This window comes from Pleurodeles waltl, chromosome 7 (genome assembly GCF_031143425.1).
Source record: "Pleurodeles waltl isolate 20211129_DDA chromosome 7, aPleWal1.hap1.20221129, whole genome shotgun sequence".
NCBI classification, from domain to species: Eukaryota; Metazoa; Chordata; class Amphibia; order Caudata; family Salamandridae; genus Pleurodeles; species Pleurodeles waltl.
The window spans coordinates 662,393,219-662,420,542 of NC_090446.1; positions in this window are offsets into that span (position 1 = coordinate 662,393,219).

Here is a 27,324-nt window from a genome sequence, read left to right on the forward strand (position 1 = left end):
TTAGCACAAAAATAAACACCCTTGTAAAAAATACAAGTATGGAGTCTGTCAATTGATTGAACTATGTATTTGTTTAACAAGCTGTAAACATTGCAATTCAACTGTACAGTAATGTATACACTCCAGTCAACACACCGGGAGCCAGAGTGGGGCACAGATATCTGAAAATAGACATACCAAAGGGTACTGTAAGTGGCCATAGTAGTGGGAAAATCAGCCTGACAGTAACAATATTCAACACATAACTGTCAATGGAAGGTGAAGTTACAGTGTCTTACCTGTGTGTCACTGGAAGTACTGTCGTATGATTGATGTTCTGTTGTCCTCATCCTCTGCCTCCTCTTTGTCACTGTCCACAGGGTCCACTGCTGCCACACGCCCATCTCCAGCCTCATTCTCCTGCAGAAAATGCACCTGGCGACCTAAGGCAAGGTTGTGCAACATGCCACAATGATCTGGCAGACCATCTTGGGTGAGTAGCACAGGGATCCACCGGTTAGATGGAGGCACTGAAACCTGGCCTTCAGGAGGCCGAATGTCCTCTCTATAATCCTTCTTGTTCGCCCATATGCCTCATTGTAACGTTCCTCTACCCTTGTTCTGGGATTCCTCACTGTGATCAGTAGACATGAGAGGTTGGGGTAACCAGAGTCACCTGCAAATATCGAGGGATACCTGTTAGACACACACTAACCCTTAGGGCCAACCCCATACACCAACATATACTGGGTGGGAACCATGGGCTCATCTGTTAGCCACAACCAGTGCCTCTTGTGTTGAGCCATCACATATGGAATGCTGCTATTCCTCAGGATAGAGGCATTATGCACAGAGCCAGGATACTTTGCATTGAAATGGGAGATCCACCAGGCACACTATCTGAATATTCATTGAGTGAAAGCTCTTTTGATTTCTGAACACCTGTTCATTTCTCCGGGGGGGGGAGGGGGGGGGAAAGACAATGGGGGTCATTCCAACTCCCGCCAGCGGCGGTAACCGCATGCCCGGCGGGAGCCACCGAATGACCGCGGCGGCCATTCTGGCTTTCCCGCTGGGCTGGCGGGCGACCGCCAGAAGGCCGCCCGCAGGCCCAGCGGGAAAGCACCTTCAATGAGGAAGCCGGCTCCGAACGGAGCCGGCGGAGTTGAAGGCGTGCGACGGGTGCAGTGGCACTCGTCGCGATTTTCAGTGTCTGCTTGGCAGACACTGAAAATCAATGTGGGGCCCTGTTAGGGTGCCCCTGCAGTGCCCATGCCATTGGCATGGGCACTGCAGGAGCCCCCAGGGGCCCCACAACACTCGTTACCGCCATCCTGTTCCTGGCGGTGAAAACCGGCAGGAACAGGATGGCGGTAAGGGGGTCGGAATCCCCATGGCGGCGCTGCAAGCAGCGCCGCCGTGGAGGATTCCCTGGGGCAGCGGGAAACCGGCGGGACCGCTGTACCACCGCGGTCAGAATGCCCATGGAAGCACCGCCAGCCTGTTGGCGGTGCTTCCGCGGTCGCGACCGCCAGGGTCAGAATGACCCCCAATATGTGTACCATCAATTGCCCCAAAAATGTTGGGGATATGTCCCATTGCATAGAAGTCAGCTTTCACTGTGGCCAAATCCTCCACCTGGGGGAAAAAATGTGTGCATGTGTTTCATCACAGCAGACAACCCTCTTGTTAGCACTATTGAGAACATTGGCTGTGACGTTCCTGCTGCCAAGCCCACTGTCACTTGGAAAGAACCAGTTGCCAAGAAATGGAGCACAGATAGCACCTGCACAAGAGGGGGGATCCCAGTGGGTGACGGATAGCAGATATCAGGTCTGGCTCCAATTGAACACACAGCTCTTGGATTGTGGCCCTGTCAATTCTGTAGGTGAGGATAATGTGCCTGTCCTCCATTGTTGCCAAGTCCATCAAGGGTCTGTATACGGGGGTATGTTTTCATCTCCTATTCATCCGCAGTGGTTGCAATCTGGGGGCAAAACGATGAGCATCTGGTCAGTATTCCACATTTCCAAACTGTACACTGCATTGCATGTTGTGACTGAAACAATATGTTGTTGGATAGGCCCAAATGGTGCCTATGTGTACTGTGATGCAGGTAGGTGCCACGGCCTGACCCCCTGAAATGGAATCCACCTGTCCTGTGTGGATGGACAGGTGGAAATGATGTAATTCCGCTGACGTTGTGTGAAGTTGCGGGAGGCGGTCGAGTACCACCGTGCATCTCCTCATTGGTTGTCTATGGGCCCTATGGGTTACAGTGGCCAATAGTGATGTACACCGGAGGTAACGGTATGCACTGCCGCGGACATGACCACCATTTTCTATCTGTTCTCCACTTGCTACCTGACCTTCAACAGGAGAGGACCTACACTGCAAGTGGTGCTGTGACATGTGTCTGGAACCGACCATGACTCGTGTCACTGGGGAAAGGGCCCCTGCCTTCACCTCTACGGAGTTGGAGAGACTGGCGGATGGGGTCCTACCCCAGTACCAAATGCTGTGTGGGCCTCCAGACCAACAGGTGAGTACACTGTGAGCACGATGAATGGGGCATGAATGCATGGAGTGCTGTGTGTGATGGCCTCGAGTAAGGGGGGGTAGAAGGGTCCTGGGCAGCATGCTGCATGTATGGTGGGCAATGTCTGTGCATAAGGGGATGTGAGGGATATGGAGGGCCATGAGTGTAAGATGCCAGACGGTATGGCTGATACCTATTTCTATTATTTATTTTTCTGCAGGTCAGCGCCCATCAGAAAAAGGGTATATGGCATTCCATCACCAAGGACGTGCGGACCCTGGGGGTCTACAGCAGGCGGAGCACCCACTGTCAGAAATGGTGGGAGGACCTGAGACGCTTTGCATGGAAGACGGCAGAGGCCTAGCTGGGGATGGCCTCCCAACGAGTAAGGGGTGCCCGTCAAACCCTGACCCCTCTGATGTTCCCCATACTGGCGGTGGCCTATCCGGAGATTGATGGGCGCTTGAGGCCATCACAGCAGCCACAAGGGGGTGAGTACAGTTTCCAAATCTGCAAATTCCGCGTGGTGGGGTGGTCTCCGGGTGGGGGATGTGGGCCTGTGAGTGCCCCTAGGCCAGGCAGGACATTGCATGGTAGGTCCCATGTTGGGCAGGGTTCTGATGTGAAAGTCCTACAACCAAGCTAGTAGGCCTCCACTACTGGGCAGGGGTCTGTGGATCTCATGTATGCTGCTATTGGCCTTAGGTATGCTTAGGCTGGTGGCTAGCATTGTGATTTGTAGTGCATTGCATAGTGCGTAAGCCTGTTCTCTGTGTGATTGTGCTGTGTACGCCAACGGTGGTGTTGGGGCAGCCATTGACCAAGTGTATCCTTTGTTCCCCCTCTTTTTGTTTTGTCACCCTGTCCTTGTGTGCATTAGCATCATCTGGCGGAGGAGCAGAGGCACCAGTGATGGAGGGAGCTGCATCCCACATGGCCCAGGACACCAGATCCACTGACGATGAAGGCATCAGTGGGATGGACGGCGAGGGGAGCATCTCGGCTTAGGCAGGAGGGAACAGTTCTGACAGTGATACCTCCTCCGATGGAAGCTCCCTGGTGGTGGCGGACACCTCTGTGCCCACCCCAACTACAGGTACAGCCGCCATCCCCGTACCAGAACCTCCCTCCCAGTAGCCCCTCAGCGAGTTGCCCATGCCCACTCACCCAGGAGGGTGGGCATCTCCTTCGCCCCAGGTACCTCAGGCCCTGCCCCAGTGAGCCCTGCTGCCCTGAGTGAGGAGGCTAGTGACCTCCTGAGATCCATCTCTGTAGGGCAGTCAACCATTGTGAATGCCATCCAGGGGGTGGCATCCCAGATGCAGCAATGCAATGCATTCCTGGAGGTCATTCACAGTGGATTGGCGGCCCAACAGAGATCAATTCACACTCCGGTCTCCTCTCAGATGGGAGCCATTGTCCCTGTTTCTACCGTCCTCCCTCCAACTACCACTTCCCAGTCCCACTTCCCTCAACCCCAACCCATCCCAGGCACACATACAGACCAGCATGAACACATTGCAACACACAAGAGTGGCACAGGCAAACACAAGCACCACACTTCATCCCACAGGCACTCACACAAACACCATACAGTTGCAAACATGACAACATCCACTGCCTCCACTGTTTCCTCCTCCTCCTCCTCCTCCACCTCCCTCCCAGTCACGTCCACACTCACACCTGCATGCACTACATCTACATCCACTATCAGCATCACCACACCAAGCAGAACACACACCTCACTGGCAGACACCTCCACAACAGCCATGCACACGTCCCCTCTGTCCTCATCCACCCTGTCTGTTCCCCCCTCCTAAAGAAAACAAATGCAAGCAATCACACACCCAACAGTGATTCACCTCACATCAGCATACATCTCATGAACCTGCACCCAAATCCAGCAGACATACACCTCCAACAACCACTCCCTCATCCTCCACTCCCATTACTTCTCCCTCCTCCTGCCCCAACGTCCCTATAAACCTTTTCCTTTCCCAAACTGACCTCTTCCCTCCCCCCCCGTCCTGCACGTATGGGCAGGGTACCAAGGACAAAGGCCAGCACCTCAGCAAAACAGTCCACAGTGACAGTGGTAGCACCACCCACTCGTGGTGGTAAGGATACCAGACCTACAACACAGAAGGGGAAGGAGCCAGCACCACCAGGGAAGAAGGGTAAGGGGTCTGCACTACCAGGGAAAAGTGTGAAGAGTCCTGCGCCACCAGGTAAGAGTGTGAAGAGTCTTGCACCACCAGGTAAAAGTGTGAAGAGGTCTTCACCAGCTGTGAAGAACGAGAAGGGACCTGCACCAGATGTGAAGAAGGGGAAAGAGCCTGCACCACTAGGCAGAGAGGGGAAGAGCCCATCCACCCCTGTCAGGAAGGGTAAGGGATCCATGACCCATGGACAGGAGGAGACGGGGCACTCTACACCTGCGGAAGCTGTCAGGCTAACACTACCACCACCACCAGCTCTCACAGGGCCTCCACCGCCAGCTGTGGAAGTGCAGCCATCTGGGAGTGCAGGGTCTGCCCAGGAGGCTCCTCCAACCACCACCACAATCAATCAATCAAGAATTTGTAAAGCGCACTCCTCACCCGTGAGGGTCTCAGTGCGCTGAGGTGGGGGGTGGAGAAAAGGAAATGGGAGTGCTGTTACTGCTCGAACAGCCAGGTCTTGAGAAGTTTCCTGAAGGTAAGGAGTTCTTTGATCTGGCGCAGGTGGGTGAGAAGAGTGTTCCACATTTTGGCAGCGAGGTGAGAGAATGATATACCGCCAGTGGTAGTTCTGCAGATGCGTGGGACGATGCAGCCATCAGGGAGTGCAGGGGCTGGCCAGGAGGCTCCTCAAACCAACACCACAATGCAGCCGTCAGACAGTGCAGGGCTGCTCAGGAGGCTGCTCCAACCACCACTACAATGCAGCCATCAGACAGTGCAGGGTCTGCCCAGAAGGCTCCTCCAACCACCGCCACAATGCAGCCATCAAACAGTGCAGGGGCTGCCCAGGAGGCGCCGCTAACCACCATCACAGTGCAACAGTCACCGTAACTGGACGCCATGTAGACCACCCTCCAGGGGCTGCTGTTTGGGCCGCCCCCTCCAGAACTAGTGGGCAAGTCACCCACTTGAGAGACTGTGGCCTTGCACTCCCCGGGACAAAGCAATGGGGATGTTGCCCCCTCCAGAACCAGTGAGCAAGTCACCCACTTAAGAGACTGTGTCCTTGCACTTCCAAGGTCAAAGCAATGGGCATGTTGCCCCCCCCAGAAGCAGTGGGCAAGTCACCCACTTGAGAGACTGTGATCTTGCACTCCCCAGGACAAAGCAATGGGCAAGTTGCCCCTTCCAGAACCAGTGGGCAAGCCACCCACTTGGGAGACTGTGTCCTTGCACTCACCAGGACAAAGCACTGGGCATGTTGCCCCCTCCAGAACCAGTGGGCAAGTCACCCACTTAAGAGACTGTGGCCTTTCACTCCCCAGGACAAAACAATGGGCATGTTGCCCCCTCCAATACCAATGGGCAAGTTACCCACTTGAGAGACTGTTGCCTTGCACTTCCCTGGACAAAGCAATGGGCATGTTGCTCCCTCCAGAACCAGTGGGGACGTTCCTGTATTTGGCTGAGGTGCCCCCCCGAGGTGCCTTCCCACTTGCAAAATGATGCCCCTGCAGTGCTCTCTCCGGCTGTGTCAGGAAACAGGTTAGGCCTTGGACTGCGCCCTGTGGCCTTGTGTGCCCTCATGACTTTGGACTGGTCATTGACCCTTTATGGACATTTGTATATATTTGGTTTGTGTGGTGGATTTTGCTATGCTAATACATTGTCGTTACTCCAGCAAAATGGTCCGTGTTTTATAATGCCGTGTGTCCTGTGCCATCGGTTTACAAGTGCAGCTGGTTGTTTGTATGGTGTGTGTGTGTCGGGCGTGTGTTGTGTGTGTGTGTCACTCTCATTTTCCTTCCTCCCTCCCTTGTGTGTTAGGTGGTGTACTCACCATCATCGTCTTTGTCGACATCGGTGTTCCAGGTGGAGCATGACGTTGAAGATCATCGGGAAAACTTGCAGTTCGGGTTCCATGGCGGCATGGTTCTTCCCTGTGTCTCCAATGGGGAGTCCTTTAACTTCTGAGCTCTGTCTCCTACAGGCTTCTGATGGCGTTGGTACCACCCCGGAAAAGGTGGCGGTTTCCTGTATCATTTTATGGTGGGAGGTACTTTGTCTTCAGCCTGGCTGTTGACGGCTACTGCTGTGATGACTGTTGTTTCTGCCGTGGCGGTTGGTGTGGTACATTGGCTGCCTATGGTCTTAATTTGGCGGTACTTACCGCCAGCCTGTTGCCGGTATTACAGCCACTTTACCACTCACCGCCAGGGCCGTAATGAGGGCCTTAATGTGTTAAAATTACAAAACAGTGAACATTTATATTGCAACAGAATATACCTCAGTCATTTCCTGCAACATTATTAGGACAATTCTGTTGAATAATTTGGGCCTGCACTGCTGCATATTTCAAATAACTCCAGAGACAAAATAGAGCTGCCCTGTACTTTTGTTTATTGGCATAAAGTTGTATCTGTAACAAATTATTTATTCCTGGGCCATGCTGGAATCTTTAAGAATGATGATACTGCTCTTTGAACTAGGAATATTCAGCATCAAACAATACTGACTGCACTACCCATGTATGTTTGGTGCCAAGACATTGCTTTGTTTTTTGGAGCCCTCGTATAACCCCAGGATGAACACATAAGTTTAAGAAATGCCGACACGACACAACACTGAGCATTGCACTTTCAGGCAGCCGTCCATACTGTGGAAAACAGCTTTTTAGCGGTGCAATAATCACATAGATGACTAATCTGCTTCTTGAAGGTATCATCAATTATCTTTTGCATATCACTTTGACCATTCCACGACTTAAGGTGCCAAGAATGCTGAAACTTTGTTGGGGTCTTTTATTCTAACAAATATGTAGTGTTCATTTCTCTTAAGAAATTAGATTAATCTGAGGGCTCTTCAGCTCCTCACCCCAGATCGTTTCTCTGGTCAGGAGGGGATAGGAAATTAGCTTCTCCTCTTCAAAAGATAAGCCACTTTCATCATTATTAACCAAACCAAAAAAAAAGGAAGTGCTTACAATCATTGTCATAAGTATAGACAAATGTAAAAATGTAGCAAGTACTGAACAATGCAGATACATCTGTATATCAATGGAGTCTAGATTTTTACACTGAGGGCATGTTATTATTGAATCATTCTAGATATTTGAGAGCTTCTCAGGTATCCAGTAAATCCTATGAACAGTAAAGAATGTACTCTTTCTGAGCGTGGCTGGCTGAACAATTTTGGAAAAGGTGAATTTATGCTGGTGGGTGGCGGTAGTCTTCAGCATGTACACAGAAAAAGTTCCTGGGACTGACTTCAACAAAAGACAAGGTACGAAGAATGTTTTTTTATTTAATGCATTCTTCGACTCAGACGTTCTGAGCATGTACCCAGATGCAAGCTGAAGGAATGGAAGCAAGATTTGAAAAGAATGTGTGACAGATCTGCCAACTAAAAAAATATTTCACTGTGTGAAGGAAGGGGAAATTCCTAGGAGGGGGCAGGGCCTTGTGCAGAGAAGTACCTAAGATGCTCTTTTGTACCCTCCCCACCCAACCCACAACTTCAAAAAAAGCATGATAAGGCTGGTGTCAATGTCCTGTGGTGTGTTCCCACCCCTTAATGGATATGGGATGTTCAAAGCCTGAAAATTCAAGCTAGAAATCCACTCATAACAGTGGTTTTAAACTCTTTTTGCCAGCCACCATGGGAAATTGGCTCCTCACAGGGTGACCGTTTGAAAAGAGGCAATATTGTGGCACTGTGTGAGCTGGCTCAACTGTTAGCAAGGCAGTAAGGTTATTTCAGCATTAGAAGTCTCTTAGCAGCGAGGTGCTAATAGTTTCAATTACACTATTTCCACACAGTCATGATCCAGAGCACCACCTGCTACTCTGCCTGGACTGAATAGGAGAGCGTCAGAGTGTCCTATCATTAGGCACCATAATACAGAAGTGGGTGGGTCACGCTCCTTTATGAATGGATGATCTCTGCCCCAGCAGTGTTGCTCACGCAGTGCAGGTCTATATCTGCAGTCTAATCCCAGTCCTGGACTATGCTGCTCCTGTATTCAATAAGTGAAAAGTTCACCCTTTCAAGATTATGGGGGTCATTACAACATTGGCAGTAAATCCTGCTTACCGCCAACACACCGCCGCGGCTGCGGAATTCCGCCACAGCTAATACGACCCACAGCTCAGAATCCGCCAAAATCTAGACACCCCACAAGTCCGCCACACCAAAGGTCAGTGATAAACTGGCGATAGCAAAACCTCCACCGTCACGCCAACAGGAATACGCCCACACTATCACGACCCATGAATCCATGCGGCGGTCTTTCAACCGCGGTATTCAATTGGCGGTACACACCGCTGCGCTCAAAATGCACACACATTTACAAAACACTACCACTTTGGACAATTCATAATACACACACCTGATATACTTACACACACCACTCCCACACACCCAATACAATATAAAACACACACCCACATCACCCACAAACCCTTACCACCAGAAATTTAGACGAAGGCCAGAGAGACAGCACAGAAAAGACAACACCACCATACAGAGGCACACAGCACCATCACACATACACATCCACGCACAAAACACCACACACCCCTCAACATCACCCCACACTTCACAACACACACCACCTCACACATCACCCACACCACCCCATGGCACTGCAATGACACCCCAGGTTTTCTGAGGAGGAGCTCAGGGTCATGGTGGAGGAAATCATCCGGGTAGAGCCACAGCTATTCGGATCACAGGTGCAGCACACCACCATTGCAAGGAAGATGGAGCTATTGTGCAGAATCGTGGACAGGGTCAACACAGTGGGACAACACCCAAGAACATGGGATGACATCAAGAAGAGGTGAAATGAGCTACGGGGGAAGGTAGATTCCGTCGTCTCAAGACACCACATCGCTGTTCAGAGGACTGGCGGCGGACCCCACCTCCTCTCCCAGAACTAACAACATGGGAGGAGCAGGTCTTGGCTATACTGCATCCTGAGGGCCTCGCAGGAGTAGCTGGAGAAATGGACTCTGGTAAGTCAAAGCTTTAACTACTTCATCCCCCACCCTACCTGTATGCTATCACATACCCCCACCCTCGCCCTCAGCCCCATCACTCCAACTCCTCACATATGTCCCACTAGCACAAACCACACATCCCAACACCAAGCCCTGCATGCAACAACAAAGCATGGACACCCATCACCAATGCATGGCCACTGCACATACCCACACACACCCCTAAACAATTAGCACACAAGGTCCTACACAAGAATGCAAGCACTGAGGTACAGGGTCACCCACCCATTGCACACCATGGCACACACAGATGCAATAATCATGCCTTTACACCCCTGCAGGACCCTTACCCAACGTCACTGGACAGGAGGTTCCAGACATGTCCACTCCACCCACAGAAGAGGCCCACAGTGATTACAGCAGCTCTGTCCAACTGGATCTAGATGACCAGCCCGGCCAGTCTGGGACCTCAGGACAGTCAGTTCCCCTCACACTGGCACAGGCCACCACAGAGCCTCCCCCCTCAGGAAACACCAGCACAGCACCCACCCAGCGGGCCCATACCTCTGTCCCCAGGACAAGTCAAGCAGCAGTGTGTCCACCACTACAGGGAACCCAGGCTAACCCACCTCCCCAACAACAGCAGGGACCTGGGGGCAGAGGCAGTGGGCACACAGTTCAGGGGACAGAGGCCCAGGAACACAGGGCAACTTGGAGGGCTGCTGTGCGACAGGGGGTGGACAGGCCCAGGGAACCCACTCTCCATGAGGCCCTCTCCAACATCATGGGAACCTACCACCAGTCCCAGGAGACGATGGCAACGGTACTGGCCAAGTTTCAGGAGACCCACCGGCTGCAGGAGGAACAGTATTTAGGGATCAGGGAGGAACTCAAATCCATCAATACCACCCTGGGCACCATTGTAAGGGTGCTGAAGGAACTCGTCAACACCAGGAGGGAGCTGTGGCACAAAAAGGGGCCCATGACACTAGCCTGGATGATGAACTGCCCACCACCTCTGCTGGCGGTAGTCGACAGGAGGCACCACCACAGGACCACGACACCAGCACACCACTGCCTGCAGATGGAGAACCACCTCGCAAGCGGTCCCTGAGATCCAGGACAAAGACAGAGAACAATGCCAAGACCCCGCCAAGAAATGAGACCACCCTGATTGTCATCCTTTTGTCCCACTTTGTCACCCTGTCCATCCATCAACTGCCCCAACTCCACTTACTATGTCCATTTGGACAATGCACCTGTGAGACTAACAGACTGGACTCTGCCATGGACATTCCTCCACCATCACCCCTGACCATTTTACCACCCCTCCAATATTTAGCACTTAACAAACACCCTTAAATCACAAAACTCTCTGGAGTCAGTCTGTGCTTTTGAAAATGTGTATTTGCAATAACTGAGGAAAAATGGAAGATCCATTGATTTGTCAACATACCTATGTCACACAGCTCTAGTCCATGAGGAAACAAAGCAGATGTCATACAGTGGGACCCACATCTGTGAAATTGAAAGGGAAAGTGACAACTCAGGGTCCATACACTGAGTGAAAGTGACAGACAGATGAAAGGTAGAACAAGTGCATCAGATGTAGCAGGCAGTGATGTCTTCTTACCTGTGTCTCACTGGAAGTATTGATGAATCACCATGTTTCTGTTTTCGATATCCTCTTCTTCTGCTTCCTCGTCTTCAATGTCCACAGGCTCCACAGCTGCCACAAGACCTCCATCTGGACCATCCTCCTGCAGAAAAGGCACCTGTCGTTGCAAAGCCAAGTGGTGAAGCATACACCTTTTTTGGTGAGTAGAATAGGGAACCACCTGTCATATGGAGGCACCTGAACCTGGCCTTCAGGAGGCCGAAGGTCCTCTCTATAACCCTCCTAGTTCGCCCATGGGCCTCATTGTAGCGTTCCTCTGCCCTTGTCCTGGGATTTCTCACTTGTGTCAGTAGCCATGAGAGGTTGGGGTAACCAGAGTCACCTGCAAATGTCGAGGGACAACTGTTAGACACACACTAACTCTTAGGGACAACCCCAGAGCCAGACACCTAGTCACACTGTATAGTGTCCATGTCCTCACCTAATAGCCACACACGGTGCCTCTGGAGTTGCCCCATCACATAAGGGATGCTGCTATTCCTCAGAATGTAAGCGTCATGCACTGAGCCAGGAAACTTGGCATTCACATGGGAGATGTACTGGTCGGCCAAACACACCATCTGCACATTCATTGAATGGTAACTCTTCCGGTTTCTGTACACCTGTTCACTCCTGCGGTGGGGGACCAAAGCCACATGTGTCTCATCAATGGCACCAATGATGTTGGGGATATGTCCCAGGGCATAGAAGTCACCTTTCACTGTGGGCAAATCCTTCACCTGAGGGAAAACGATGTAGCTGCGCATGTGTTTCAGCTGGGCAGACAACATTCTGGACAACACATTGGAGAACATAGGCTGAGACATCCCTGATGCTATGGCCACTGTCTTCTGAAAATAACCACTTGCCAGGAAATGGAGTACAGACAGCACCTGCACTAGAGGGGGGATACCTGTGGGATGGCGGATAGCTGACATCAGGTTCGGCTCCAAATGGGCACACAGTTTCTGGATTGTGGCACGGTCCAGTCTGTAGGTGACAATTACATGTCGCTCTTCCATTATCAACAGGCCCACCAGAAGTCTGTACACCGGAGGATGCCGCCATCTCCTCACCTGCCCCAGTGGACGTGCTCTATGGAGGAGAACAGCGAGCAGAGGGTCAGACAACACTGAGGTACGAAAACACAACTTTATTGCACACATATTTTATTCCGCTATGCCCCTGTCATAATGTGTATGCAAGGCCTAGATATGTGTGATGCATTTAAAATTAATGCCATGTGGCCCCATGAAATGGCGGCTGCCTGACCTGTAAGGTGGGACAAGGGGATATGAGGTAACTGCGCTGGCGTTGTACACCGTCACAATAGGCGGTCGAAGACCACAGCGCAATCCTGCATTGGTTAACATTGGACCCTATGGGTCCCAGGAGCCAATGAGGATGTACGCTGGCGGTGATACCTGATCTTCGTCAGGAGAGGACCTACACTGTAAGTGCTGCTGTGACCTCAGTCTGGAAGACACAATGGCTCATGTGTCCAGTACACGCTACTCTACGGTCCTCCAGACAAACAGGTAGGTAAACTGTGAGCATGATGGATGGGCAATGCCGGTGTGGATGGAAGATAGGGGGGGAGAATGAGGCGTGCATGAAACAACGGTAAGTGGTTGTGCGTCATTGCAAGGTGGGAACGTGGGCCAATGACTGTGACGATCCGGACGGTTAATGTTGTACCTTTTCCCCTGTACTATTCCTGTAGGTCAGCGCCCACCAGAAAAAGTATATTTGGCGTGCCATCGCCAAGGAAGTCCGGACCCTGGGGGTCCACCACAGACGGAGCACCCACTGCCGGAAAAGATGGGAGGACATTCGCCGCTGGAGCAAGAAGATGGCGGAGGCCTAGCTGGGGATGGCCTCCCAATGTGGGAGGGGTGCCTGTCGCACCATGACCCCCCTGTTGTTCCGGATCCTGGCAGTGGCGTATCTGGAGTTGGATGGGCCCTTGAGGGCATCACAGAAGCCACAAGGGGGTGAGTACAGTCATATTCATCTGATTCAGTACCCATTACGAGGTATCTGGGTGGGGGAGGTGGGCTGTGGGTACCCCTAGGCCAGGACGAGTTTTGTAGGCAAGGACCCTTCGTAAGGCAGGCCATGTGGCACCCCACCCCACCAGTGTTCAGAGCCAACAACCCCTAGTCAGGCTCCTGTGACTTCCATGTGTGCAGCAATCGGGCATAGGCCTTGTACCCCATAGCACTGGGATTAATTAGGGAACTCTAAGTGCACGGCGTAGTGCAGAGGTCTTCTGTGTCTGTTGTGTCCGCCAATGGTAGCGGTATTGCATGCACTCAACATGTCTTTCTTCTGTCTTTCCCCCCTTTTTTTGGTCTCCCTGTTTTTGTGTGCAATAGCATCATCAGGCGGAGGAGCAGTGGCACCGGAGCAGGAGGGAGCTGCATCCCACATGGCCCTGGAGGGCGAGACAACAGAGTCTGAAGGCACCATTTGGACGGAGGGTGAGGGGAGCTCCACGGCGGGGACAGGAGCTGAGCCCAGCGACACGGACTCCTCCTCTGATGGGAGCTCACTTGCAGTGGCGGGCCCCTCTGTGCCCCCCACATCTACAGGTACAGCCGCCACCCCCTACCAGCACCGCCCTCCCAGAAGCCCCTCAGCGTTTGCCCCGTGGGCGCTCACTCAGGAGGGTGGGCATCTCCTTCGCTCCAGGCACCTCAGCCCCTGCTCCTGTCAGCCCTGCTGCCCTCAGTGAGGAGGCCATTGACCTCCTCAGATCCCTCACTGTTGGGCAGTCTATCATTCTGAATGCCATCCAGGGTTTAGAGAGGCAGTTGCAACTGACAAATGCATACCTGGGGGGCATTCATGCTGGTCAGGCAGCCCAACAGCGAGCTTTTCAGACTCTGGCCTCAGCACTGATGGCAGCCATTGCCCCTGTGTCCAGCCTCCCCTCCAACTTCCTCCACCCAGACCCCAACCCCTGTACCTCAGCCTATACCAAGCACACCATCAGACCAGCATGCACACACCTCAACACACAAAGGAAGCTCTGGCAAACATAAGCACCAGACATCCCACAGGCACTCACACAAGCATCATACCCATTCAGACATACCAACATCCACTGCCTCCACTGTGTCCCCCTCCTCCTCGTCTCCCTCCTCCCTCCCTGTCACGTCTCCACTCACACCTGCATGCACCACATCTTCATCCACTACGTCCATCACCAGCACACTCATCACCACACACCACTCATGTGCACTCACCACCCACACTACCATTCACACATCCCCTGTGTCCTTTCCCAGTGTGTCTGTGAGACCACCTCCCAAACTACACAAACGCAGTCACAAACCCACCCAACAGCCATCCATCTCACGACAGCCTCCAGCCCATGCACCTTCACCCAAAGTCAGCAAACGTACACCTCCTACAACCTCTAACTCTTCCTCCACTCCCAAACCCACTCCATCTCCCCGTCCCAGTGTGTCTAAAAAACTTTTCCTATCCAACCTTGACCTCTTCCCCTCACCTCCCCCACCCCTTCAGTCCCCTAGGGCACGCCTTTCAAGGTCCCAACTCAGCACCTCAGCTACCACATCAGCAGGAACAGTGGTGCCAGCAGTAACCGGCTTCTGGAGTGCGCCAAGCAGCAGGGCAGCCAGTGTGCCAAGGAGCCAGACGACGGACAGCCCCCCACCTCAGAAGCATAAGAAGTTGGCCACTGGCTGGAGGGAGAAGGGCAAAACACCTGCTACCAAGGGCTCTCCCAGGACTAAAGTTGGGAGTGGGAAGACAGCAGCGCCACCATCCAAGGTGGGTAAGGGGCACAGAAGGAAAGGGAAGTCGCTGCCAACCCGCATGGCAGACAAGACCGCCACTAGCACCGCTGCCAAGGACACCACCGCCAGCAGCCCTGCTTCTCAGGACACCGCCGCCACCAGCAGCACCGCTGCCCAGGACACCGCCACCAGCAGCACCGCTGCCCAGGACACCGCAGCCACCAGCACTGCTGCCAAGGACACCACCGATATCAGCCCGCTTCCCAGGACACCGCCGCCACCAGCACCGCTGCCAAAGACACCGCCACCAGCAGCACCGCTGCCCAGGACACCGCCACCAGCAGCACCGCTGGCCAGGACACCGCCACCACGAGCACCGCTGGCAAGGACACCGCCGCCAGCAGCACCGCTGCCAAAGACACCGCCACCAGCAGCACCGCTGCCCAGGACACCGCCGCCACCAGCACTGCTGGCGAGGACACCGTCGCCAGCAGCATCACTGCCCAGGACACCGCCACCACCAGCACGTTCACTGAGCCACCCACCAGCACCGCAGGCCAATGAGCACCACAAGCACCGCCGCTACTGAGGCCATCACGAGCAGGATGAAGCACTCTGGGCACAAAGTCCCCTCCAGAACCAGCGGAGTATCTCATCCACTACCTCAGTCCTTGGCAGGATGAAGCACTCTGGGCACAAAGCCCCCTCCAGGACCAGTGGAGTATCTCATCCACTACCTCAGTCCTTGGCAGGATGAAGCACTCTGGGCACAAAGCCCCCTCCAGAACCAGTGGAGAAAGACATCCACTATCTCAGTCCTTGGCAGGAAGAAGCACTCTGGGGACAAAGCCCCCTCCAGAACCAGTGGAGAAAGACATCCACCACCTCAGTCCTTGGCAGGATGAAGCACTCTGGGCACAAAGCCCCCTCCAGAACCAGTGGAGTATCTCATCCACTACCTCAGTCCTTGGCAGGATGAAGCACTCTGGGCACAAAGCCCCCCTCCAGAACCAGTGGAGAAAGACATCCACTACCTCAGTTCTTGGCAGGATGAAGCACTCTGGGCACAAAGCCCCCTCCAGAACCAGTGGAGACTGTTATCCACTTGAAAGACTGTGGCTTTGCACTCCCCAGGATAAAGCAGTGGGCAAACCGCCCACTGAAAAGACTTGAGAGACTGTGGCTTTCCACTCCCCAGGATACAGCAGTGGGCAAACCACCCAGTGAAAGGAATTCAGAAATCAGTCTGTGAGTTCAGGTTGTGCTTGCACCAGGAGTAGTAGCTGAGGCATAACTGCCCAGTCAGACCTGGGGAGATAAAGATATAGGCCCTCATTACAACCCTGGCGATCGGTGTTAAAGGGGCGGTAAAACCGCCAACAGGCCGGCGGGAAAAAAATTGAAATCACGACCATGGCGGAAACCGCCAACATAGACAGCCACTTTAACACTCCGACAGCCACGGCGGTACAAACAAACACCATGGCGGTAACCGCCAACAGAGAGACGTTAGACAACTTACCGCACACAGTATTACAACAGGCCAATCCGCCACCTTTTCCGGGGCGGATTCACCGTGAACAAAAACACGGCGGAAACAGGACTTGGAAGGGAAAACGCTCACCTCTACACATCCCACGAGGAACCAGGACACCATGGAGCCAGAACTCCAGAAACTCCCTGCCTTTGTCTTCCTGCTCCTCTACCAGGAGCATGAACGCCGGTGGCGAAGACAACAGTGAGTACTGCACCTACGACACAGGGGAGGGGGGAGGAAAAAACAGGGACACACACATGCAACACCCTCACCCTCACCCACTACAACACACACACTAATACAGCATGACACATTACAGTTACACCCCCCCAAACCCCCTGGAAGAATGGCAAAGACAAAAGCAAATGAGTGTAACCATTGTAATCTATTAAAATCCAGGAAGCAAAAATATATATACACAATAAACAATTATATACACCAAGAATAGTAGTCCAGGTAGTGCTCCATTGAAGTCCGTGGAACACTGGGCCCACACGGCATGGGTGAGGCCCACACTCAATCCCCGAACATGACAGAGAGAACACTGCAGGGGCATCAGATAGCAATAAAACAGGCACCTCAGGGGGAAGGGAAAGGGGGGGCACCTCAGCTGGTTGAGTGCACGACACCAAATCCACGAGGGGGCCACATGCCCACTGTTCAATCCTGGGGAGTGCAAAGCCACAGTCTCTCAAGTTTCTACAGTGGGTGGTTTGCCCACTGTTCAATCCTGGGGAGTGCAAAGCCACAGTCTCTCAAGTCTCTCCAGTGGGTGGGTTGCCCACTGCATTAACCTGGGGAGTGCAAAGCCACAGTCTCTCAAGTCTCTCCAGTGGGTGGGTTGCACACCGCTTTTTTGTGGGGAGTTCAAAGCCACAGTCTCTCAAGTCTCTCCAGTGGGTGGGTTGCCCACTGCATTATCCTGGGGAGTGCAAAGCCACAGTCTCTCAAGTCTCTCCAGTGGGTGGGTTGCCCACTGCTTCATCCTGGGGAGTGCAAAGCCACGGTCTCTCAGGTGGATGCCTTCCTCCACTGGTTCTGGAGGGGGCCTTGTGCCCAGAGTGCTTCATCCTGCCAAGGACAGAGGTAGTGGATGTATCTCTCCACTGGTTCTGGAGGGGGCCTTGTGCCCAGAGTGCTTCATCCTGCCAAGGACAGAGGTAGTGGATGTATCTCTCCACTGGTTCTGGAGGGGGCCTTGTGCCCAGAGTGCATCATCCTGCTCATGGCGGACTCAGTAGCGTCAGTGCCCTTGGCGCTCATGGGCCAGCGGTTCTTGTCACGGAGGTGTCCTTGGCAGCGGTGCTTGTTGCGGCGGTGTCCTTGGCAGTGGTGCTTGTGGTGGCGGTGCCCTGTTCAGCCGTACTTGTGGCGGCGGTGTCCTTTTCAGCGGTGCTTGTGGCGGCGGTGTCCTGTTCAGCGGTGTTTGTGGTGGCAGTGTCCTGTTCAGCGGTGCTTGTGGCGGCGGGGTCCTTGGCAGTGACTCAGCTGCTGGCGGTCCTGTCTGGCCCAGCGGGGTTGGTGCTGGTGGTCCTGTCTGGCTCAGAGGGGCTGGTGCTGGCAGTCCTTTATGGCCCAGCGGATCTGGTGCTGGCGGTCCTGTCTGGCCCAGCGGGGCTGGTGCTGGCAGTCCTGTCTGGCCCAGCGGGCTGCTGCTGGCGGTCCTGTCCTGGGCAGCTGGGCTGGTGCTGGTGGAGGCCTCCTGGGCAGCTGGGCTGGTGCTGGCGGTGGCCTCCTGGGCAGCAGGGCTGGTGACGGTGGCCTCCTGGGCAGCGGGATGATGGCCTCCTGGGCAGAGGGGATGATGGCGGTGGCCTCCTGGGCAGCGAGGATGATAGCGGTGGCCTCCTGGGCAGCAGGGCTGGTGCTGGCGGTGGCCTCCTGGGCAGCAGGGCTGGTGGCGGTGGCCTCCTGCGCAGCGGGGATGATGGTGGTGGCCTCCTGGGCAGCAGGGCTGGTGCTGGCGGTGGCCTCCTGGGCAGCAGGGCTGGTGGCGGTGGCTTCCTGCGCAGTGGGTATAATGGTGGTGGCCTCCTGGGCAGCGTGGATGATGGCGGTGGCCTCCTGGGCAGCGGGGATGATGGCGGTCTTCTCTGCCATGCTGCTCTTCCCAGACTTGCTGACTTTCTTGTGGCCCTTCCCCACCTTGGAAGGTGTCGCAGCTGACTCCACACTCCCACCTGTATCCCTGGGAGCGGTTTTGGTGGCTGGAGTCTTCCCCCTCTCCCGCCAGGCACTGGTCAACTTTTGATGCTTGACAGGTGGGGGATGGCCGTGCTGTGGCTCCGTGCCACACTGGCTGCTCCGGTGGCTTGTGCACTCCAGATTCCGGTGACCACAAGGGAGCTCCCATCAGAGGATGAGTCCGTATCACTGGTGTCAGCTCCTGTCCCCGCCGTGGAGCTCCCCTCACCCTCCGTCCCACTGGTGAACTCTGAGTCCGTTGTCTCACCCTCCAGTGCCATGTGGTATGCAGCATCCTCCTGCTCCGATGCCACTGCTCCTCCGCCTGATGATGCTAATGCACACACGAACAGGGAGACCAAAAATAGGGGGGAGACGACAGAAGAAAGACATGTTGAGTGCATGCATTACCACTACCGTTGGCGGACACGAGAGACACAGAAGCTCCCTGTACTACGCCGCGCACTTGGGCTCCACTGTTCAATCCCTGGGACATGGCCTACAAGGATATGTCTGACATCTGCACACATGGATGACACAGGAGCCTGACTAGGTGTACTTGGCACTGTACACAGGTGGGGTGGGGTGCCACAGGGTCTGCCAGAACAAGGGGACCTAACTAGCATACTCGCCCTGGCCTAGGGAAACCCACAGGCCACCTCCCCCACCCAGACACCTCCACTGTGTGCAAAATCAGCAGAATGAGAGTGTACTCACCCCCTTGTGGCTGCTGTGATGCCCTCAAACGCCCATCCAACTCCGTGTACGTCACCGCCAGGATCCTGAACATCAGGGGGGTCATGGTGCGATGGGCACCCCTCCCACATTGGGAGGCCATCCCCAGCTGAGCCTCTGCCGTCTTCTTGCTCCAGTGGCGAATGTCCTCCTATCTCTTACGGCAGTGGGTGTCCCGTCTGTGGTAGACCCCCAGGGTCCGGACATCCTTGGCGATGGCACACCAAATATCCTTTTTCTGGTGGGCGCTGACCTACATGAATTGTACAGGGAGAAAAGAAAAGTGATTACCAACTGCACCGTCACAGTCATTGGCCCCTATCGCTATCCTTGCCATGTGCCACATGCACTCACCGTCGTTTCATGCACGCCTTAATCTCCCCCCCCATGTTTCATCCACCCCACTCCACACAGGCATAGCCCATACAGCATGCTCCCAGTGTACTTACCTGTTTGTCTGGAGGACCGTAGAGTAGTGTGTTTCTCCAACTCCTCCGATGCGAAGGCAGGGGCCCTTTCCCCAGACGCAGGAGCCATTGTCTCTTCCAGACCGAGGTCACAGCAGCACTTGCAGTGTAGGTCCTCTCCTGTCAAAGATCAGGTATCGAGTGATTGAACAGATAGAAAATGGCAGTCACATCCCCGGCAGTGCGTACCGTCACCGCTGGCGTACATCGTCATTGGCTCCTGGGACCCATAAGGTCCAATGTTAACCAATGCAGAAATGCCCCGTGGTCTTCGACCGCCTGCCGCGACGGTGTACAACACCAGCGCAGTTATCTCACATCCCATTGTCCCACTTTACAGGTCAGGCAGCCGCCATTTCAGGGGCCCACATGGCTTAGTTTTTAACTGCGTCACACATACCTAGGCCTTGCCTCAACACACATAAAGGCCAAATTTCGGATAATGATTCGTGTTCTGTGTAAGCTGTGGGTACGTACCTCTGAGTTGGTTGACTCTGTGCTCACTGCTGTCCTTCATAGGCACCATCCGCTGGGACATGTGAGGAGATGGTGGCATCCTCCGGTGTACAGACCGCTGGTGGACCTGTCGACAATGGAGGAAAGACATGTAATCATCACCTACAGGCTTGATTGTGCCACAATCCTGGAACTGTGTGCCCAGCTGGAGCCAGACGTGATGTCAGCTATCCGCCATCCCACAGGAATCCCCCCTCAAGTGCAGGTGCTGTCAGTACTCCATTTCCTAGAAAGTGGGTCATTTCAAACAACAGGGGCCATAGCATCAGGGATGTCCCAGCCTATGTTTTCCAACTTGTTGTCCAGAGTGTTGTCTGCCCTGCTGAAACACATGCAGAGCTATATCGTTTTCCCTCAGGTGGAGGATTTGCCTACAGTGAAAGGTGCCTTCCATGCCCTTGGACATATCCCCAACATCATAGGTGCCATTGATGGGACACATGTGGCTTTGGTACCCCCCTGCAGGAGTGAACAGGTGTACAGAAACCAGAAGAGTTCTCATTCCATGAATGTGCAGATGGTGTATTTGGCAGACCAGTACATCTCCCATGTTAATGCAAAGTTCCCTGGCTCAGTGCATGACGCTTACATCCTGCGGAATAGCAGCATCCATTATGTGATGGGGCAACTCCAGAGGCACCGTGTGTGGCTATTAGGTGAGTACCTGGAAGCAAGTCAGTGGGAATGGTTGTCTGTGTCTGGGGATATCCCTACAGGTTAGTGTGTGTCTAACAGTTGTCCCTCACCATTTGCAGGTGACTCTGGTTACCCCAACCTGTCATGGCTACTGACCCCAGTGAGGAATCCCAGGACAAGGGCAGAGGAACACTACAATGAGGCCCATGGGTGAACTCTACGGATTAAAGAGCGGACCTTCGGCCTCCTGAAGGCCAGGTTCAGGTGCCTCCACATGACAGGTGGATCCCTATTCTACTCACCAAAGAAGGTGTGCCAGATCATCGTGGCCTGCTGTATGCTTCACAACTTAGCTGTGCGACAACAGGTGCCTTTTCTGCAGGAGGATGGTCCAGATGGTGGTGTTGTTGCACCTGTGGAGCCTGTGGACAGTGAAGACGAGGAAGCAGAAGAAGAGGACATCGGCAACAGGAACTCGGTGATCCTGCAATATTTCCAGTGAGACACAGGTAAGAATACAAACCTGCTTACTACATGTACTTTAACACTACTACCTCTCAACTATCTTTCGTTTTCACCCAGTGTATGGTCACTGAGTTGTCACTTTCCCTTACAATTTCACAGATGTGCTCCCACTGTGTGACATCTGCTTTGTTTCCTCATGGACTAGGGCTGTGTGACATAGGCATGTTGACATTACATTTGAAAGAGCACTTTGACACTGTAATTGCTAATACACTATTTCGAAATCACAGACTGACTCCAGATTGTATTGTGCTTCAAGGGTGTTTATTTAAGTGCTCAATATTGGAGGGGGTTGTAAAATGATGAGGGGTGATGGTGTAGGAATGTCCATGGCAGAGTCCAGTCTATAAGTCTCACAGGTGCATGGCCCAAATGGGCATAGGAAGTGGAGCTGGGGCAGTTTGAGGATGGACAGGGTGACAAAGTGGGACAGAAGGATGACATCCAGGGTGGTCTCATTTCTTGGCGTGGGTCTTGGCATCATTCTCTGTCTTTGTCCTGGATCTCAGGGACCGTTTGCGGGGTGGTTCACCCTCTGCAGGGGGTGGGGATCTGGTGTGGTGGTCCTGTGGCAGTGCCTCCTGTCCACTAGCGCCGGTGGAGGTGGTGGGAAGTTCATCGTCCAGGCTAGTGTCAGGGGCCCCTTGTTGTGCCACAGTGTTCCTCCTGGTGTTGATGACTTCCTTCAGCACCCCTACGATGGTGCCCAGGGTGGAATTGATGGATCTGAGTTCCTCCCTGAAGTCCAAATACTGTTCCTTCTGCAGGCGCTGGGTCTCCTGAAACTTGGCCAGTACCATTGCCATTGTCTCCTGGGAATGGTGGTAGGCTCCCATGATGTTGGAGAGGGCCTGGTGGAGAGTGGGTTCCCTTGGCCTGTCCTCCCCCTGTCGCACAGCAGCCCTCCTAGTTGACCTGTGTTCCTGGGCTTCTGTCCCCTGAACTGTGTGCCCACTGCCCACAGGTCCCTGTTGTTGTTGGGGTGGTGGGTTAGCCTGAGATCCCTGTAGTGGTGGACACACTGCTGATTGACGTTTCCTGGGGACAGAGGTATGGGCCCGCTGGGTGGGTGCTGTGCTGGAGTTTCCAGAGGGGGGAACTCTGTGGTGGCCTGTGACTGTGTGAGGGGAAACGACTGTCCAGAGGTCCCCGATGGGCTGGGCTGGTCATCTAGATCCAGTTGGACAGAGCTACTGTCATCACTGTGGGCCTCTTCTGTTGGTGGTGTGGACATGTGTGGACCCTCCTGTCCGGTGACGTTGGGTAGGGGTCCTGCAGGGGTATAAAAGGATGTTTATTACATCTGTGTGTGTCATGGTGTGCAATGGGTGGGTGACCGTGTACCCCAGTGCTTGCATTCCTATGTGGGTCCTTGTGTGATGGTGGTTTAGGGGTGTGTATGGGTATGTGCAGTGGCCATGCTTTGGTGATGGGTGTCCATGCTTTGTTGTTGCATGCAGGGCTTGGTGTTCGGATGTGTGGTTTGTGATAGTGGGACATTTGTGAGGAGTTGGAGTGATGGGGTTGGGGTGAGGGTGGGGGTATGTGATAGCATGCAAGTAGGGTGGGGGATGTAATAGTTAAGATTTGACTTACTAGAGTCCATTCCTCCATCTACTCCTGCGAGGCCCTCAGGACGCAGAATCGCCAAGACCTGCTCCTCCCATGTTGTTAGCTGTGGGGGAGGAGGTGGGGGTCCGCCACCAGTCCACTGAATCGCAAGGTGGTGTCTTGAGACCACGGAATGCACATTCCCCCATAGGTCGTTCCACCTCTTCCTGATGTCATCCCTATTTCTTGGGTGCTGTCCCACTGCGTTGACCCTGTCCACTATTCTTCGCCATAGCTCCATCTTACTAGCTATGGAGGTGTGCTGCACCTGTGATCCGAATAGCTGTGGCTCTACCCAGGTGATTTCCTCCACCATGACCCTGAGCTCCTCCTCAGAGAACCTGGGGTGTCTTTGCCGTGCCATGGGGTGGTGTGGGTGATGTGTGGGGTGGTGTGTGTAGTGATAATTGGGGTGATATGTAGTGGTGTGTTGTGTGAGGTGCGTGGAAGTTATGTGGGTGAGGGTATTGTGTGCCTGTGGATGCTTGGTAGTTTTTTGTAGTGTCTCTCTCTGGCCTTCTCTCTGTAATTTTGTCGTAGGGGTTTGTGGGTGATGTGGGTGTGTGTTTTATCTTGTAATGGGTGTGTGGGAGTGATGTGTGTATGTGTATCAGGTGTGTGTATTTCGAATTGTCCAATGTGGTAGTGTTTTGTGAATGTGTATGTATTTTGAGCGCGGCGGTGTGTACCGCCGATGAAATACAGCGGTTGAAAGACCACTGCGTAGATTCGTGTGTCGTGATAGTGTGGGCGTATTTCTGTTGGCGTGATGGTGGAGCTTTTGTTTTCACCAGTTTATCACTGACCTTTGGTGTGGCGGACTTCTGTGGGTGTCTGAATTTTGGCAGATTCCGAGCAGTGGGTCATAATGACCGTGGCGGAATTCCACTGCCGCGGCGGTGTGTTGGCGGTCTTCTGCACGGCGGTAAGCGGCTTTTACCGCCAATGTTGTAATGAGCGCCAAAGTGTGCATTACTCTCTTGTAAGTTTACTGTGTTTACCCATCACTATATGTCATGTCTCTATCAATCCACTTTCATCTCCAAAATAACCCTGCCTAAACTCTTCCCTCCTTTTCCACATCTAGCTCACCCAAACCTCACTTTACTGCAATGATCTCCCAAACAACCCAAATAAATTCTCACTCATTTATCTCACCTTCACTCATCCAAAACCCCTCCTGCTACCTTGATCTCCCTAACCCTTTCCACAGACTCTTCCCTCCTCCATCTCTCCTTTACTCATCCCAAGCCTCATCCTATTATTATAAACTTCCAATTAACACTTCTGGATTCTTACCCCCTCTACCCCTCCATTACTCTAGTCAATCCAACTAATAAATTCACATATCCTATGCTCAAATTAACTCATAAAAATACAAAACTGAACTCATATTTCCCTAAACTAATCCACCACTAATTCCTCTTGGGTTCCGGAGTAGCGTGCTACTCGCTGAAAAGCGTTTCGACGCCTCCTTAGGGGTAGTAAGCGCTATATAAATACTATTACAGTACAATACCATACAATGAAATCAGTTCTGCAACCCTTGGCATTTTGGTGACTTAGGGCCAGATGTAGCAAAGTAAAATTTTGCGAGTTGCAAATTGCGAGTCATACCGACTTGCAATTTGCAACTCGCAACATTTGATGCAGAAAGGTGTCTCAGACAACTTCTGCGTCTCGCTATGGGTTCGCAAAGACCCACCTCATTAATATTAATGAGGTGGGTCGCATTTTGCGACCCCATAGCGAGTCCATGCACTCACAGGGATTCGCGGTCACAAAGCAACTCAGCATGGTGATGCAGTCGCAAATAGGAAGGGAACACCCCTTCCTATTTGGGAGTCTCATCCCCAAATTGCGAGTCAGTATCGACTCGCAATTTGGGGATGTGCATCACGTTAGGCTGTTTGCATGCCGCAAACTGCGTATTTTGCAGTTTGCGACATGCAAACTGCTACCTACATCTGGCCCTTAATGTCCATACCCATGCCTACAAGTCAACATATCTTAAAACATACATATTTCTTCTCTTTACCATGTTCTAGTATCCAAAATAGTAATTTTTAAAGGAAGGCACTTGTTAATCAACCTTTTGTGAGTTCAAGATTTTGAGTCCCTGTGTTTATTTTGTTGTTGTTGTAGGAAAGTCCTCCTTTTTGCCCTGGTCACCTCCAAAGTTTTTGGGCAGATACATGTGGTTACTGACTCTTGGCTGTACCCTGTGTGCTGCTAACCAGTTTCAGAGCCAGTGCTCTGTGTAAAGTGGATATGCAAATTAGGCTAATTATAATTATTTATGCCAACCTACCTATGAGTCCCTACTATATGGTAAGGCATGCAGGTTTACGGACCCCAGAATAGATTGTACCCCATGTGTACTGCTGAGGTGCCCGGTGTCATGTTAAAGGCAGGACTAACAAGGCTGCCTGCTTTTTAATTAAAGCTACCTTCAATTTCAACTTTGGAATTGAAAATACTTCCCAAGTCTTAAACTACCTTATCTTTATGTATGTCAGCCCTAAGGTGTGCCCTAGGTGCCCCCAGAGTTGGGTGCAGTGTAACTATAAGCAGGGACCTTATAAAATATGTTTTATAAGCCCTGGTGAACAAAAAATAGCCACATTTGTTTCCCCTCACTGTAGTGAATGGGCTCCTTAGGCTAACATAGGAAGACTTTGCTTTTAATTAATAAAGTCCTCAAAACCAGCTAAGTATTTCAAGTTTGGTATGAAACTAATTGTTATCATAAATCCAACAGTGTGTCATTGTTGAATTTATTATAACTAGTTTTGGGAAAGAGTTTTAGGATTCTACTTTAGAGTTGCCAACTTCAGCCCTGTAGTGACCTTCTCTGATTGGCCAGACTCTGGCAGCCTGGCCAGGCTGCCTTGATGAGGTGTGAAGTGGCCTGGACTGAGGACAAAGGAAGTGCCTGGGGAGGAGATTATTCTCAGCATTTGGTGAAACAGGATGGGGGAGAGGAGCCAAACTGGACTTTAAAGGGGGAAAGGACATTTGGAGCAGCTCAGGACCTCCCCCATTTCCAGCAAACCCAGACAACCAGGTACCCCCTTGATTAGATTAGGAAAGGTTGGGAAAGGGGTGAGTTAAGAACTTTTAGCCACACCAGTGGGTGGACTCAACCAGACCTAACCTCCAAAATAGATTTTCTGCCATTTGGATTTTTAAGGAATGTTGCTCTCTGGGATTGATTATTACCACACTTCCCAGTAAGTGGTCATCCAAGAGGGTGGTGGACTGCCCGTAATTTGACAGTTGCCCCCTCTGCTTTCCACCCCAGGAGCAAGGTTAAATATTGCGGAGATGCACCCACCCCTCAGATCACTACCAGGAAGAAGACAAGAAGAAGAAAGACTGCCCTGCTGGACCTCTGACCTGCACCTGGACACTGCACTCTGAAGGACTCCACCAGCTTGACAGCAAAAAGGACTTTACCTGGCTTCAATTGGTTCAAGAAAGGATGCCCTGTTTGCTACAGGTAGAAAATAGCTAACCAGAGTCCCCTGCTTGAAAACCTGAAGAATCTGACCTACTGACCACTGTACAGTGGCATATTTTGCATTTGAGCCAGATGCCTTCTGGGAGTTGGAGTCCCAACCCTCGAGGAGCAACTCAGAGCTTCTGGAACCTTGGGGTAAGCTGTGAACTCCTAAACGACATTCAATGACCTTCTGGAAGAAGATCCAGAAGTTTGGAGAAGATTGGAGAACTTTTGGAAAAAAGCTCCATAAAGGGACTGACCTGACATCGTGAGTCAAGCCAGTTGACGTCGACTGTGACCCGTCCTGACTTGCGGGTTTATCCCACTGAAAAGCTCCAGAGCCCCAGACTTCCAAGATTTCACTGGGTGCTCCTGGAAAGGCAATCCGACAATGTTGACTCTAATTCGGTTTGTTATGGAGGGTCCTCCGACGTCAGAGAGAAAAAGCTCCCAAAAAAATGACAAAGTCAGAACGTAAAAAAATTACTGAGGCTTCCCTCACAG